Source organism: Branchiostoma floridae, unplaced genomic scaffold (genome assembly GCF_000003815.2).
Source record: "Branchiostoma floridae strain S238N-H82 unplaced genomic scaffold, Bfl_VNyyK Sc7u5tJ_1495, whole genome shotgun sequence".
NCBI classification, from domain to species: domain Eukaryota; kingdom Metazoa; phylum Chordata; class Leptocardii; order Amphioxiformes; family Branchiostomatidae; genus Branchiostoma; species Branchiostoma floridae.
This window is the reverse complement of record NW_023365730.1, coordinates 540,511-558,123: the sequence shown is the minus strand read 5'-3', so window position 1 is coordinate 558,123 and position 17,613 is coordinate 540,511. Positions and strand designations below refer to the sequence as shown.

Below are 17,613 nucleotides of genomic sequence, written 5' to 3'. Positions count from 1 at the left end.
TTCTCTTGTGCCGGGATAGGGAGTTTGCCGAGAGAGGGAGTTTGCTGTGGAAGGGAGTTTGCCGTGAAAGCGAGTTTCGCCCCATAAAATAAAAACCAGCCCTGTTCGAAGACTACAACGGAGGCTTATATCGCTGAGTAAAATGTACGGTAACCAATATTGGATTAGTGCACATGTGATAATCTCCAAGCAGATTCCTCCGGTGGCTTCAAACAGTAACATAAGCTGGGGAAGGACTTCAGCCGTCAGAGGGAAAAATTTGCCACCGCCCTCTGCCGGCTTCCCCAGCTTATGTTACTGTTTTAAGCCACCGGAGGAATCTGCTTGGGGATTACACATGTGACACTGTACAATGCTAAACGTTCTTCCAATCTTTCTTCAGCATAATGATTGTACTATGATTATTACCAACACATATGAGCGAATGATGTAATAATTGAGTATGTATTATTCAATATACAACAAAGAACGCGGAAAGAAACAGATTCTTTCTACCTCGATAAACTTTTCCGTTAAAACGATTCGTTAAATCGTTGCTCACGCAACGTGGTCGCAGCATCTAGTTAAAAGAAAGGAGTGCTCTCGGTTCGCTGTTCTGACCTACTTATGTCGTATATCGCATGCGATAGTCCGTTATCGCACCAAGTTGTGTGCTAATATGTGATCAGTGCAGATCGGGCGCCTTTTATCGCAGAGGAATGTGTACATCGTCACAAAGCGGGTCTAGCCAGAAACACTGTGAACAAAGGTGAAAAAGGGTCTGCATAATCTCAAAGCAGATCCTACGGTAGCATTAGATAGTATCAAAAGCCGGCAGAGGAGTGAAGCCGGCTTAGGAGTGTGTTTCGCTACATGATAAATGTACACCTCTTGGCTGACTATCTCCTGGCCAGTTTGGTACTATTATGTCATTGTAGGATCTGCTTGGAGATTAGGTCTGCATGCTATTTTGACTTGACTTTTGCTGGCCCGACTGACAGCCGACCCAGTACAAAATGAAACGGCCAGCAAAGTGTATTATGAGCCAACAAAAGACGAAAAGTGCCCAGAGAGCCTGGTATGGAGGCTACATGTAGGCAGTCTGTTTTGGTTCTCAGTAGTAATTCGAAGGGAAAAGCGTCTTGTTCGCTTATTATGGAGGAGGCGACCGAATTCTGCGCAATTATCTACAGTCAAACCTGTCTATAGCGGCCACTCAAGGGACCGGACAAATTTGGCCACTATAGACAGGTGGCCTCTGTATAGAGGTGGCAACTTGTAGATAAAATACCCAAGGGACCGACAAAAAGTGGCCACTATGGACAGGTGGCCCCTCTGTAGAGGTGGCCCCTAATACAGGTTTGACTGTATCTTGATTTTAGCGTAATACGTGGCCATAAGGAGGATGGTCTTCTGACTTCAGCGTAAAGCGTTGTCGGGACCCTCCGTGTAGACCCTCGTGAAGACTCTGCCATTCAGATTTATGACTCCTAGTCCCTACTACGCTAACCTTATGGGATAAGCAAAGTTTCCTATATCACCCCTACAGTAGAGGAGCAGATCCGGCTTACAGCCTCACAAAGACGATGAGAAGTGGTTTCGTGTACATGTAGTAATTCGGCAAGTGACCCATCCGCCCCTAGAAAAAAATCTATGGCATAACAAGTTGCTACAGTTATTCTGTGCTAAGAGAGCTCAACGCTAACGATAAGGAAAAGACTCTTTTATCTTTACGTGTTTGCCAACAATCTGGTCAGGAATATACAACTCGTCCTTTGAGTACTGGCAAGGAATCGGACATAGAAAAACATGACCTATTTCAGAACTTTACAAATAACTTTACACACCGATGACCTAATCTCTCACACACGAATGACCAAACGCAAAAACATTACTGAACCCAAACGCAAAGACATAACTGCACCCAAGGGAATTGCGCTCTCTGGAAAGAAAAGGAGGTTTTCTTCTAAACCTGAAGGCTAAGCAATTACGCCGCTCTCGAAAAAAAAGATTATTGGGAACATCTCAACTTTTCCACTTTACACTTTATGGACGCCTTTTCGAACGCTTTTATTACAAGCATGCATGCCCCGAGAAACGAAAGAGGTTTCTTCCAACGCTTTACACCTTACAGACACGGCTAATTAACAAAAGCTAGCGACAATGACCCACCACTCTCAGTGATAAAACGGGGCTTTTTCCTAATCTTACACTTTACACTTTACAGACACGGCATCATCTTAGCACACAGGCCCTGAAAAAATTCGAGGCTGTTTTTGCAAAGCTTACATTTACACTTTACAGACACGGCATCATCTTAGCACACAGGCCCTGAAAAAATTCGAGGCTGTTTTTGCAAAGCTTACATTTACACTTTACAGACACGGCTCATTAACCACCGGGGTTGATTGACAAAAGCTTGCGACAATGGCCCACCACTCTCAGTGATAAAAAACCGGGCTGTTTTTCTAATTTTACACTTTACACTTTACAGACCCGGCATTATCTTAGCAAACTGCACCGGCCCTGAGAAAAAAAGGGCTGTTTTCCCAATTTTATACTTCACTTTACAGACACGGCAACGTAACGTTCAAAAAATGGCTTGATTTGACCGAGATATACGCAGCTCTGCACACACATGCTAGACAATGACTTGTTGAAGCAACAGTGTCAACTGTGAACTCACACATGGATGAACAGTGAACTGGACTGTAGATGCTATCTGATAAACGTCCAGGAACAACGAGTGAATTGGCCACTGCGCCGTCTATCGATATAGGAGATAGCATAATGAAAACCTTTAAGTTTGTTCAACATACACTGCGCCAGGCGCAGGTCACACAAAAGAAGAGTCACATAAAAACATGTACACGTTGTCAGCTTTATTTTTATAGCACAAATACTATAATAGTAAGTTCTTTTGATTGGACGAAATGTATACGTAGGTGTTTGTTACATTTTGTAAACTAAGGTTTGTTGTGCGCTAGACATCAAGTATACTGGCATTTTTACGTATCCATCGGTACCAAAAAAACACTCAAGTTCACCTTTGGAACTTTTTTTCTGTATACTTCAACATTACCACGATTACAAAGGAGGAAGCCAGTGTCTAGTATAAATTTTTTTGTGTGTGCAGAGCTGCGTATATCTCGGTCAAATCAAGCCATTTTTCGAACGTTACGTGGCCTGTCTGTAACGTGAAGTGTAAAATTGGGAAAACAGCCCTTTTTTCTCAGGGCCTGTGCAGTTTGCTAAGATGATGCCGGGTCTGTAAAGTGCAAAGTGTAAGATTAGGAAAAAGCCCCGTTTTTTCACTGAGAGTGGTGGGTCATTGTCGCTAGCTTTTGTCAACCAACCCCGGTGGATAATGAGCCGTGTCTGTAAAGTGTAAATGTAAGCTTTGCAAAAACAGCCTCGAATTTTTTCAGGGCCTGTGTGCTAAGATGATGCCGTGTCTGTAAAGTGTAAATGTAAGCTTTACAAAAACAGCCTCAAATCTTTTCAGGGCCTGTGTGCTAAGATGATGCCGTGTCTGTAAAGTGTAAAGTGTAAGATTTGTAAAAAAACCCTTTTTTTCGCTGAGAGTGGTGGGTCATTGTCAATGAGCCGTGTCTGTAAAGTGTAAATGTAAGATTTGGAAAAGCAGCCTCGTTTTTTTCTCAGGGCCTGTGTGCTAAGATGATGCCATGTCTGTAAAGTGTTAAGTGTAAGATTTGGAAATACGCCTCTCATTTTTTTTCGCTTGTCGTGTGCTTATGATAAAAGCGGTGTAAAGTGTAAAGTGTAAGGTTTGGAAATATTTCTTTTCTCAGGACCTCTGTTTTATGGGAGAGCCTGTGTCTGCAAGATGTAACTAATGTCTTTTTCTCGGAGCATTTCTCCGTTGTTGAACGTAGATTGTGGTATATTAAGATGGCCCGTGCCTGGAAGATAAAATATGTAAGATTTGGAATAAAGACAACAATGTCTAGGACAGCATAAGAAAAGGAGGTTACATAACCTTTCAAATTAGTCTTGCCTAAACATTGAATTCCCTTGGGTGCAGTATTCTTCAGTGTAAAGTTATTTGTAAAGTTCTGAAATGGGTCATGTTTTTCTATGTCCGATTTCTTCTTGCCATATATACGTCCTTTCAGGAACCTCCGGTGAGATGGGTAGCTTTACAACGTTCGCACGACGTATGTTACCAAGCCCGTAGTACTTGTACCAAATAAATTTAAAGTTGTTGACTACAAGCCTTGTGCGAAGGCATAAGACATATGGTGTCATTGCCAATAGGGAAAGCGGGTCAAGGATGTTTACAAGCTTTTGCAGAAGGGTTCATTCGCCCTCTTTGCTTTAACTCAAAACAAAAACATTTGGTCAACAGGCCTTCCATTGTATCGGGTTGGCAGACATTCAGCAATGCAGTCCCAACTGTTTAAAGGAATATGCTAGAGGGTTCTAGTAATAACTGGTCCAACTTAGCTAAAAAGCACGAAAGGGCCGGGGGATTAGAAAATTTACCGCAGAGACGCTCTCCGGACAAACTTTAGCCAGGTTTCCAAACACATTGTAATTATAACCCCTCTCCACTAGTACGGCGCTCTCACCGCGCTCTCTCTGCGACCTAAAATTTGACATGTCACTCAATGAATTGTATGCAAAAAAATGTTATAACACTGTGTTTTCTTGTCTTCTCAGTTCCACTTTTACGTTTTGTATGATATACCCAGTGTGAAAGTGAAGGTTACACATATCCTATTTAGGTCGCAGTGAAAGCGCAGTGCGATCACCGTCTAGTGGAATGGGGGCAGGTTTGGTTACCAGCCTGGGCAAATCATTTACCATTTTTTCGCTGAACCCAAAACCGCTTACGAAGGCCGGGGTGAGTCTATAATATTGAAAACTGCGGAGAGGTCGTATCACCAACTTGTTTGGCACTTGGTAAGGCTATTTCAGCAAAAAAATCGCTGATTAGGCAACAATGCGCAGATGTGAGACGTCCTTAGCAGTACACAAACTGTCAACCATGCGACGCTCTGGGATCGGGACCATGTAAACAGCAGTGGAGTGTTGTATACAGAACTCCTCTAAAGCATGAGCTATCCACAGAACTAGGGTCTCTGGAATGTTTCAAAGATAATGAGTTCAGATTCGGCGCTCATATGTTGACTGCCTTCAAAGAAGAAGTCAAACCCGACGATGGTATTCATAGTACCATTTAGTTGATTAGACACTAGTTTTGAATATCACACTATCTACTTAGTTCTTGAGACTGTATATGCAATTAGCCCTCGGGCATGATTTTGCAAATAAACTCTGTACAATCAACTCTGTTGGTGTCTTTAAAATCCTCAAGTATGCCATGCATATTTTAAAACGTCGTTGACTTCTGTGTATATCCTTGCGTTCTAATAAAAAGCATTGCTGTATGGATCACCATGGTATTTTGTAACATGTGATTTCATCCTTCAAGTTGGTTCAATCTTGATCTCATGGAAAAAAAATTCTTGACCCTTTTGGCTTCCTTTAAAACTTTAAATCGTTTATGAAAATAGTTTCCTTGCAGCGTGATAATATTATTCTGTTTCTGTCTGAGCAAGCAGCCTTAGTTAGCCTCTACAGGAGCAACAAACATGGCTTTTCTTTTTGAGCTGTTTCGAACCACAACTACATGTATGTGGTTGCAATGACGTTTGTTACTAATATGCAATGTGCTCATACTACGAATTGAATCGGATTTTCTTTATTTTTGTTGTCAATCATATTTTTTATCAGTTAATTGATAGATCTAAGTAACATATAGGAGTATATCGATTTGCGTTACTTAATGGATTCAAAGACTAAGAAATCTGTACCTGAAATGTTACTTCTAATTTTGTAGTCCTGGACCAGGATGACCCCGTGTGTCCTGCCCGGCTCCCTCGGGGCCTGGTGGCGGGTGGTGCCGAGGGGCGCCCGAACCAGCTCCGGCAGGGCAGCAGGAAGCCGCTGTACGAGCTGGATCTGTTTGACGTGGTGGACGGATTCATCCCGAACGGAACCTACACAGGTAAACATCGACATGCACTGAATGACCGGTCTTAATATTTTACTTTATATACATGGCTTCTACAATATCAAATAGCGATCATGGCTGATAACAATTAAACGTTATTTTCAATTATTCACAAATATTACACATGCTAGGATGAAAATGAAAAATGAATCTGATCATTGCATTGTATAATTTATGTAAGACATTTCTAGCATATAAGTCTTGCGTCTTGTAAACGCTCTGTATATGGGTCTTGTAACCAATGGTATCATATACTCAGTTACCGAGGCTTGCTCTTAGTCATAGCCCTAGGTCAGTATGGTAGCATGGGCTGTATGTATTTATACAGCACAAGTAAGAAATCAAACCAACAATACATATTTTCCTAACTTCTCGCTAGCTATATATATGCCACAGGCAGTCACATAAGGGTTAAGCTAATAGTTTCCTACTGATTACTGTAAAATAAACGCCATTTTTTCTCGTACAGTCGCGCTTCGTTCGAACGACAGGACACAGCCATTCACGGGCTTCCACGTCAGCGTGACGTCAGCCATGGCGACGGGGTGCTCAGAGGGCGTCCTGTCGTCCATCCACATGGGGGTCACTGACCTAAAGAAGTGCAACGTCCTGATAAACGCCATGGACGATAAGAAGATGAAGATCCCCTTCAGATGGGAGGCGCCCACCTGCGGATGCGTCACGCTCAGGTGAGAAAGTGAAAGTGAATTTCGAAAAGAATTTCTACCCGGTGTGAGTAGTTCAAATGTCAAAACCAACAGTTGATGGGGCAATGATTGTTGTCATAGTGAGGTCACTTAAGTTTGCGCCGAAAGAAATGTGGATCACGCGTACGTTTACTCGTGATCATATCTTCTTTCAAAGAAGCTTGCGCTATGGCAACTGTTAAAGTGATATGACATCGGCAATTTGTCAACAGTTTCCTTAGGTTTGAATTGTCCTCCAAATGAGTTACTTTACAGGTTGAGACGCCATATGTTTTCATGAAGTCACGGGTCAGATGCTAGAAGTCACAGAATATGTACTACATGTTTCCGTTGTCATGAGTCCGAAAAGGATAAACTTTGGTTTAATGGCACATACGAATATACATGTAGATTTTTTTTTCATCTGAAGTTTTGACATTTTTTTAAATACAGAGCGACTGTCTGGGTGAACAATGTGGCCTACTACATGGAGGACGAAGCCATCACATCCGGGTTCTTGACGAAAACCATCTGCGTCTACAAAGGCGTTGGTAATTAAAAACGCTAATTTTATCTTATGGCCTATTTTTATGTGATCTCGTCGAAAAACAGTTATCATATAGAAAAAACAAAATCCTAACAGATTTAACAATGTCTGTTAAAGATAATAGGACATGATATATGAAGACCTTAATTGCACATTTTTGCAACGCCAGGTCACAACAAGACATATTGAAAATATAATGTTTGTTTTTTTTAAATTTATTTTGTTCATTTTACAAAAAGGAAAAGCACACAATAGCAAAACAAAATGAAAAGATACAAAATAAGACTAAATATTGTTGGATAAATTCAACTTCTCCTCACCAGTTATGTTTCTAGCAAACGATTGGCATACAAAAGTATAGTCACTTTGAAATAAGAAAGATGATGTTCCAGTATAAATGGCAGGATATGTTCAGAGTAGAATCATCCTTCCATAGAAACGTTGGCTATTACATAGCTCTTTAGTGGTGAATTAAGAACTTTGCCAACTATGAGTCATTCTAATTTTCAGTTTCATTTTGATTAATTCTTTACATTTGTCCTCCAGAAGGGCCAACGGGAACAGCCGGAAGTAAAGAGGTTTTCATCACTGAAGGCGTCGACAGCAGCGAAATCACCATGCAGCCATTGCCGAAACAACCGCAGCCAGACGCAACTCCACCGAAACAATCACGCCCTAAAGTTCCTCACGGGGCTTCCTTTCAAATCGGCTGGCACCCATTGGACGAGAGAATGCTGGAAAGGCACCCATTGGCTGGACGCCGACCAATCAGACCCGACGCGTCATTTCCCGACATCGTTATGAAGCCGTCGCTCGAACTTCATTCGGGTATTCTCGGCCACGATCGGCAAGCGTCGCCTTCGGCTTTTGCGATCCCGAACCCGAAGTGCCCAGTCGAGATCCTTCCAAGAGGCATGGACCTTGCAGCAGTCGAAGAAATCTGCAACGCGACATTATTGCAAAAAGAAGCGAACTTTTGGGACGTTGCTCCGCACAGAAGGCGTCGTCCACAGGAGAGCGGTAGAGGTCTCGAATGGAACGTCCGCCTCAAAAACCTCGGTAGGAGATTTTCCGGTGGTGGCTCGGAGGAGGCCGGAAGTCGATCGCAACGTCACATCCTGCAAACGGCAAACCTTCAACAGTGTTGTCAGCATAATGGTCTCGATCGCATGATGTGTTTCGAGTTCCTGCGTAGGGCTAAGATGGACGAAGTCTGTCAGGAACCGATCCCTCACATCGACGTCATTGTTTTCGGTATCAGGCAACCCTGTTGCCGGTACACCGAAGAGGAGCGATACACGTGCTTTGACCAAGTACGGTACGGCTACCAAAGACTCGCACATGCAGCAGACTACACGGAAGAATTGGTCAACTACTACGACAAATGGGAAGCGTTCAACGCCCTGAAGAACACACAGCTGCAACGGCCTCATCGCTTCACTCCACCGGAGGTTCGACACCTGTGTTGGCGGGACAGGCACTGGATGGTGCCCGAGGAGCCCGTGGGAGCGGCCCGGTGCGCGCCGTTCCGGAACAGGACGGACTCGGAGTCCGTGGCGCTGAAGAAAGAGATGATAGGGTGCTGCGAGGACATGGAGTCCGGCAGGATGGCGTGTCTGGACGCTCTGAGACGGAAAAGGTAAGAAACGTAGTGACAATTATGAGTCGATATTAAAGGAACTTATAATATTTATCACAATTGGACGTCTCTGTTTGACTTTGAAGCTTATGTTTTCGGCGTGTTTGTTTGTAAGAGTGTGCGTGTGTGTGAATCTTTTCGCATAGGGTGTTATTAGCATATTCAACAACAAACTGCAGTACCATTATTAACTCCTAGTGGGCGCTGCTAGCCTAAAATCTACGCTTGGTCGATCAGGTTGGACGACTACTGCATCCGAGAGCCCCTGCCCAGCGAACCGAACCACCCCTGTTGCCAAGCAACCTCAAACGAACGGTACGAGTGTTTTGACCAGGAGGAGGCGCTGTTTAACCCGGAAGTACATCAGGACGACTACAGCAAGAAACTGGAGGCGTACAGGGAGAACTTCCGGGTCTGGGTCAACAAACTCTTCAGAGAGGAGCCGCAGGTAAAGAGCGGTCACAAGTTATTTCGTCACACGACATTTTTAAAAGTCGATGAATGAGCTTTTTTCTTTTATTTTTCATCTCATCGGGATCTTTTTCATGGCTTATAATGTGCTCGGTTTCTTGTAGGACCTCCCCTTCTATCTTCCACCTCTCCCCGGTCAGTCTCCCTATCTTTTTCTTGCTCTTTTTGTGTATCTCTTAGTTTGGAAGTTGAGGATTCTCCTAGCGACATTCCTTCGTACTACAACAGAACCGTTGCATTCATAGTCATCCTCAGAGGCGATTATTTGCACAACCCGTATCTATATCTACATCTACAAACCAAATGCCCCAAACAGGGGCAAAATATGGGGGGTGGGGGCCATCACGTCAAGCTACTCACTCAGATACCCCCATTTATAGCCCCACCCACACAAAGTACATTGGGGCTAACCTAATGTTTAGTATAGTATGCGGTTAGTTTGACACAAGGCCACTAAAGTTCCGTTTTGCAAAAATGCTGCCTTTCTAATTTTTCCTAACAACGTTGTAGATTGCAGCAAATTAATGTGTTTTTATTATGCAGATAACAGATGAAGGCGAGGCGATCTCCACCCTAGCGCCTCAGACAAAGAGCAGAGCGATCGCCGTCAACTCTGCACTAAACAGCAGGGAGTTGGGTTAGTTACATCACTATTACTAACCTAGTTATTAGCTTATTAACAAATTAACTTATCACAACTAATAGCAAAAGTTGCAATCTCTTCTTTTAGTTCAAATATATGTCTTGGACAAGACAAAAAAAATGATTGTGCAAAAGTGGTGTATTCCTGTCACTTCCTGACTCATAGATGCATTTTTATATAACAAGTAATTTACTTCCAGAATTCCTATCATTTTACAATTCGTGGACTAAATCTCCTGAAAAATTACTTATATAAATGATGAGAATTGAGCTTTAACAAACAGTCTTTTTTTCAACGATAGGTAGACCTGTGTTTGCATGATAACGGATAAACACTGCTTCATGTTTTCGGTGTTTTCTTACATATATTTTTCTTGCGGAGGAAGATGAAGATGTTGAGATTGACAAGGCTGAGGAGGAGACAGAAGACGAAGAAGAAGAGAAAGTTCTAGTCAAGACTGTGAAAAAGAAGGTTTTACAAGGAGAAGTTGACAACCGAGACGAAAAGAAGAAATTCAAGAAAGGTGACATAGACCGCAAAACAGGTATGAAACTATTTTCCTGTTGTGTAATCATGTAAGGATGTCATTTGTTTAACTGTAAATCGTCTAATGCCAATGTGTTTTTATTTTTAATTTTTAATCCATCTACTCAATATCTTTACTCTTTTCTATATTTTTTTTGCAAAAATAATCATTTTGAACGCACCGACCTTTCTGCCCTTGCAGTCAGAGACAAGAAGCGCCTCCTGTCGAAATGCTGCAGAACTGGACGCCGCCGCTCTGGGGTATCTCGCGCATGTGCCGATGAGGCCCAGCGGTTCGTTCGCCGTTTCCATAGCGACTATCGAATCCCGTGTTCTTCTGAGTTCGTGCAGTGCTGCGAGGAGACAAGGAAATCGGACATGTTGGAGCTGTCAGATATGTAGAGACGTCTACACAGGGTGTCATGACGTATACACGTTGACGCCATGACGTTTACACAACGAATTGGTGACATCAACACATTGCCATTATTTTCCTCATTACATATACGTAATCGTTGGTTATCCGATGTTAATGGAAAAATAAGGGATCGTACTAAAAAGCAAGGATGTTATATAACGTTATATATATTAACTAAATTATATATGCAGTTGAATGGAATAGTGGTGGTGTTTCGTTGGAAAGCGAGACTTTTATGAGACAAGAATAAAGACGCTTAAAAATCCTGTAATATTTGTGTGTTGTAGTTACGTTTCAATGCCCTGTGACAGATTAATGACATTCACGATATAGTAAATGTGACAAATGCAAACTGGAATTTTGTTGAACCTTATGAGTGAGGAATAAAAGTCAAGTAGGAATGATTTGCCTAGGAGTGACTTGATCGGCCGGCGGATAGCTGTATACACCAAGAAGCTTTTATCAAATGTGCACATAGCAACTTATTTGTCCCTACTTGGCCAAATTCTTTTTTTTCGTCCAGCTGGCACAGCTGCTTGGAGACTAAGTTTTGATGCAGTCTTTACATCTGCATTGAGACATCCAAAATGTAATCCACCCCCCCACCCTCCCCCAAGGTAATCTCCAAGCAGATCCTACGGTGCCAAAAGATAGTATAAAAGCAGGCTAAGGAGAATAGCCGGCCAACGGGAGTCAGACTGGCATCGGAAACATACAGACTTCTAGGCTGGCTCCACTATTATGCTACCGTCAGATCTGCTTGGAGATTGTGACTTCCTTCGCGTCTTGTTCAATGATTGAACAAGACGCGAAGGAAGTCACAAACACACTCCTAGACTCCTAAGCCTGACTAAAATCGCGCTCCTAGGGGCCGGCCCCACAGTTGTTGGGTCAGTGAGAGATTTTGTATTACACCAACACACACCTAGGTCGGTTTCACTCCTCTGTCTGCTTTTGATACTGTCTTATGCTACCGTCGGATCTGCTTGGAGATTGCCCTAAAGCGACCCTCAGTGTTTCTGCCAAGTCAGTGAAATCCTACCCGTCCACAGGCATGGCGTGTTGTTGACCACTTCCTGTTTTGCAGAGTCTGAGCAGACTTGTCGGGCGCCGGAGTTTAATTAGAACTTCCTCCGCGTGTTGTTGCGAACACGCCAAGGTCAATATTGAAATTGTGGGGTATTTCAGGCAAGGAGATACACCACTTCACTCTCCAAGCAGACGTTCGGTGTCAGCTGGTTTTGACGTGTTACTTTACAAGGCATTATTGTCGGTATTTCTATTTTATACAGTTTCCTTTATGTACGATGGCCAAACTCTCAAAGCAGAGGTTCGGCTTCGTCTGTTTCGGACGTATTTTGCGGCATTTTTGTCGGCCTTCTTTTCAACCTCCTTGGTCAGCCTTTCTATCTTGTTATTGTCCTTGCGTTTTCTTCATGTTCGCCTACCCAGCCTCTGCCAACAGACGCATTTATCATCAATATCATATGACTATATAAAAATCTCGTCCTTGCTAAACTACTTGAAACCGGCCAAATAGGAAAATTGACGATCGGGTCCGTTAGTCGGCTATAGTTTGCACAGAGGCAACTGTGTAATGTGTATCTTACTTAGTATTTGACCCATCGTGAACTCAATGAAAAGCGGCCTGCAGGACGATTTGAAATTCTAATGAATATGCTTCTCAAACTAAGGCCATTGGTGGCTTGATAACGTCCTTGATAACATCACCTTTTTTTAACCTCCTTGATAAAATCGTCTTAATAAGACCTCATAATGTCATTAAAAACAATCCAAGCTAACGACTCAAAGTTGAAAAGTCCTATCAAGGAGCTTGGTCCTATGTATCAAAAGGATTGAAATAGAATAAAACAATGCATTTTTTTACTATTTTTACAGCATCTCTGGTGGGATTTTGTAATTTTGGAAGCATACATAAATTTTAATTTTCATTAGCACCTTGTTAAGATTGACCTCTACATACAATAATGTCGTTAGCACTTTTATCGGGCCAAGCTTATTGATTAAACCACCTTGATTAAACAAAATTTTTCGTTCTCAAGGAGATTATGTAAATGTAACCTCCTTTCCCTCCTTGATCAGAAGGACGCGTAACTCAAATGGATATTTCTGCTTTGTGGAGCCCCATGGAGAGAGGAATATGCACGATTTAGGTACTTTCTAAGTCTGATTGGTTCTGAATAGGTCATTACCATCCGAATGCGACCGGCCAACTCCTCTGGTAGCAAAACTCCCCAGGAAAGTTATTCTGCATATAATGGCCAGTGCAATCTGTCCGGTTGAGACTGTTGTTTATAGCCTCCGTCACAGACGTCGTCACGAAGACCGGGCAAACTTCTAAATTCCACGGCAAGCTCCCTTTCCCTAATCTCCAAGCAGATTCCTCCGGTGTCATAAAACAGTAACATAAGCTGGGGAAGGACTTCAGCCGGCAGAGGGGTAAAATTTGCCACTCCGCGTTGAAATCGTAGAAATGGAACAAATAGAGAGGAATATAACCGGCCAGGGAACAGCTCGCGATCCTAGATCTGCGGTCGCGTTTACTGTTGCCTAGCCGGCTATATTCCTCTGGCCGGCATACTCCTCTATTTGTACCATTTCTACGATTTTTTCCAGCGACTCGGAGTCTGGTAGAGGCTACCAAAATCCTAATCTTCGAGCAGATACTGCGGTGGCATAAGATTGTAGCATAGTATCATTTCTGGGGAAGGAGCTTAGCCGGCAGAGGAGATTTATTCCACTGCGAAGGGGACTAAAACTCCTATGCCGGCTAAACTCCCTCCCCAGCTATGATACTGTCTTATGCCACCGAAAAATCTGCTTGGAGATAACCCAAATCGTACGACGATCGCACGACATCTTAGAATTCTTAGGATAGAGTTCTTAGAATACCTCGGCGAATGCCTCGTGGTCGCAATATATAAAAAGCGACCTGCAGGACTATTTGAGCTTCTGGTGAATTAAAAGACAGCTCAAACAAACCAAGGAGGTGTTATCGAGATAAAAATCTCATTGGTAAACAAACAAGAATATCTGCAGCAGGGTTGTAGCCAGCCCGAAATTATTTCCCGTTCTGATTAGGACCAAGGAAAAAGCTCCTTGTTAGGACCAAAAAGCTGAGTGGTTTGTGTTTGTGGTTGTTCATAGGGGTGTAAAGTTGGGACTTTTTTGTCCTAGCACATGGTCTCCCTTTTCTCCTCTTTTTTTGTATAGGCTAGGGAGCCATTGTTTAGAGGCTGTATATTGAATGACTGGTGGATACCCTTTTATTCCTTCTCAATGAGATTATGTAAATTTTTAAACCTCCTTTCCCTCCTTTATTATTATTTCAAACAGTTGCCACAATTTCGCCAAGCTTTTACCACCTAAATGATCACCAAAAGACTACATTTCTATTAAAAGCACAAAACCCCACCATCATACAGAACGTGGGACAGTTCATTAACCACTACCTTCAAAGAAGAAGTCAAACCCGACAATAGTATCATGTAGTTGATTAGACACTAGTTTTATGTACTTACCTCCCCTAGTTCTTGAGACTGTGTATGCAATTAGCCTTCGGGCATGATTTTGCAAATAAACAATTCCTTTGATTTTTATTAGAATGACGCAGAACACAAATGGATATTTCTGTGTTGTGGCGCCCCATAGAGAGAGGAAAATGCACTACTAGATTAGGTATTTTTCTTAGTCTGATCCGTGAAAAGTCTATTCAGTGGGGTTGCAAATTAGGGTTCAACCTCCTTGGTCTATTCAAGGAGGTTAAAATTATAAGGTCCTATTTTGGTCATTAGCTACGGCCGCGTTGGTACACCCGATCCCTCGATCTCGGAAGTCAAGCAACGCGCGGTCCGGACAGTTCTTGGAAAGCTCTCCGCTGATGGAGTTCTTTACTTGACCTCAGGACAGTTCGTACAGTCTTCGTCGGGAAGCCCGATACAGAGCTTCTAGAAGTAAAACCAAGAGACATGAACTGTCATTTGCGCCCCGTTCTCTAAGATTATTGTACCACAATGCTACTTAATCAGTAAAGAATGTTAATTCTATCATGTCTAGTTTTTAATCAGATTGCTGTCGAATTTTAAAAGTTGTATTCATGCATCAATGTTTTAGTATTGTATCACTGTCAAGGGATTCTGTGACTGATGGCGCATTTCATGTATAGATAGATAGATCAAGAACGTCTTTGGATAGATAGATGGTTTATTGCGCAACAATTTCATCAGTGACAATGCATGGCAATGCATATACAACAAAAGGTACAGTCTAATACTACACATATACGTTATATTGCAACAATTTCAGTTACTACAATATATACATGCCAAGTCATTCAGGAATAAAGTTGAATCTGAAATCTGAATCATGGCAGACCCCCAACCAAGGACGACCGGTGTGACAGCGATCTCGCCCCCCCGGCGATCTCGCCCCCCCGGGGGGCGAGATCACTAGCGTTTTCGCCCCCCTTTAGCGTTTTCGCCCCCCCCCCAAGAGCAGCTGGTTACTACATATTACAGGTGCGCTACCTGGTACTATACTGCACCTGGGGAGTAACGTGTATGGTGTGTTACCTGGTACCTTATGGCACCTTATTACCGTACCGTAAGATGCCTGTCATACCTCGAAAGTCGATACTATATTGTTCGGTGCAAACATGACATTGAAATGAAAAAGACAATTTTTGCAGCTGAGGTGGCATAAAAACAGTGCTACTGCGAACGTATAAATCAACACCGTCTATGGTACGGAATACGTCAGCTATATGTTTTCAATTTGTCACAGTGTTTTCTTTCTTGTGCTGGAAACATTTCCAAAGCACTAACAAAAACACACGTGAATAATAGTTTCTCATTATAAACACTATCTACGCGCAAGTTGATATAGCTGTTGCTAAATGCTACACAAACACTGGTAAAGTACCAGTCTTAAGAAACACGGGTAAATGCATCAGTTCCTAAATACTAGAAAAAAACAGTCATGTTGGAGGTGAAGATATCCCTTAGCCAGGTGCATATACCAAAATGTGCGTTATTCTAATTAATACCTAATATTTGCATAATTAATAAAGACATTACATAGTTCTTTTGTGGTCACTTCATGGTAGAGACTTCATATTGGAGATATATAGGTTGTTTGAGGACAGGTGAATACAATGAAATACATCTTATGTCAAGACTCAGGTATATGCAATAATGGGAATACAATGGACCCAACCCTCCTTGTCTGAAACAAGTTCAACTATCTTATTACCATGTAATTACGTTAATATTGATATTATGAATGGATTTATGTATCAAACTCGTGTACTTATATCATTATGAAACTGCATTTTGTGATTTATACCAATCAACTTCTAAAATGTCATGTAAACCCGTTTTTTTTTGGGGGGGGGGGCGAAATCACTAAAGGGGGGCGAGGTAGGGGGGCGAGATCACTAGCCGGGGAGGGCGAGATCGCTAGCGATTTCGCCCCGGGGGGGCGAGATCGCTAGTGATTTCGCCCCCGGGGGGGGCGAGATCACGGGGGGGCGAGATCGCTGTCACACCGGATTGCTGTAGACTCACGAAGCTTTCCACGAAATCGTCTTCCGGGAGGGACGTAAAACGGGGGTCCCGTGCTCGAGGAGGTGCCTTTAATGTCACAAAGTATTATCCCAACTTTCCCACATTGACAGACGAAAGTTACTTTTCTCTTGAAATCGCAGAACCCACAAATTTGAGAAAATGTGGGGCTTTTCGTCTCCCTCTGCTTCCAAAAAAGAAGTCAAACCCAACCTGTTTAGAAATAGCCAACACTAGTATTAGATTAGAATATTGTTTATGACTGTCCATTGTCACTATGTGTATACCATGTACTTGCAATTAGCCCTCGGGCACGAACTTGCAAATAAACTTCTTCTATTTAATATTACTCATAGTTTGGGTACCTACTGTCAGTACTGGCTGGCAAAATACACCTGCTGATTATTTCGCACGATATATTCAGATGACCGCGTTCTTATACCTCGAATACGAATGCATCATGGTCGCAATAGACAGAACACGACCTGTAGGACTTGATTTGAGCTTGTGGTGAATAAACTTATAGTATAGGTCATTACCATCCGAATATTTCTCATGCGCAGCCGACCAACTCCTAGGCCTCTTGAAGCAAAACTCCCATGTTATTAAAGTTATTCTCCATATTACCGGCAGCCAGCGTAGTCAGTCTGATACAGACTAGAGAGATCTTTATTTGCATGTTCCTGCCCACATGGGCTACTGAAATGCAGTGATTCAATACTAGTATTGCATGGAATACTAAAGACTAGATACTATTACAAGTATTGCTACAATCAAATAATTGGATAAAAAATATCTAGAGCTATGCTAATACTATAACTATTGTTTACATGCCTCTTCTCTCTTTTTAAAACAAGTATATACGAACTCACAGAGTTTCTGTTGTACAATGTTGTCTCTGGCTGTAATGAGATGTCACTCAGAGATTTGTTTCACAGCCTGCTTGAGAGAATCCTAGGGCATTAAAATCGTATGATGTTCGCACGATGTATGACCTCGTTCTTTTAGAGACAACTCAAACAAACCAAGGAGGCGATGAAAACCCTCAACAGCAAACAAACAAACAAACAAACAAACAAACAA

At 42.5% G+C, this 17,613-nt stretch overlaps 2 protein-coding genes and 1 long non-coding RNA gene across 3 annotated transcripts in view; 2 read left to right on the top strand and 1 right to left on the bottom strand.

The window, feature by feature from the left end:
• LOC118407879 overlaps positions 1-17,613 on the top strand; it is a 313,255-nt gene that overhangs the window by 211,521 nt on the left and 84,121 nt on the right. The gene's annotated exons all lie outside the window — the stretch shown is intronic.
• The window catches only part of LOC118407874, a 341,762-nt gene that overhangs the window by 242,039 nt on the left and 82,110 nt on the right, over positions 1-17,613 (top strand). The gene's annotated exons all lie outside the window — the stretch shown is intronic.
• LOC118407886 lies at positions 5,850-17,479 on the bottom strand. The gene is made up of 3 exons (XR_004830211.1): positions 17,403-17,479; positions 10,717-10,883; positions 5,850-6,005 (listed from the first exon to the last, which is right to left on the bottom strand). It is a non-coding gene; the product is annotated as an uncharacterized LOC118407886 (long non-coding RNA).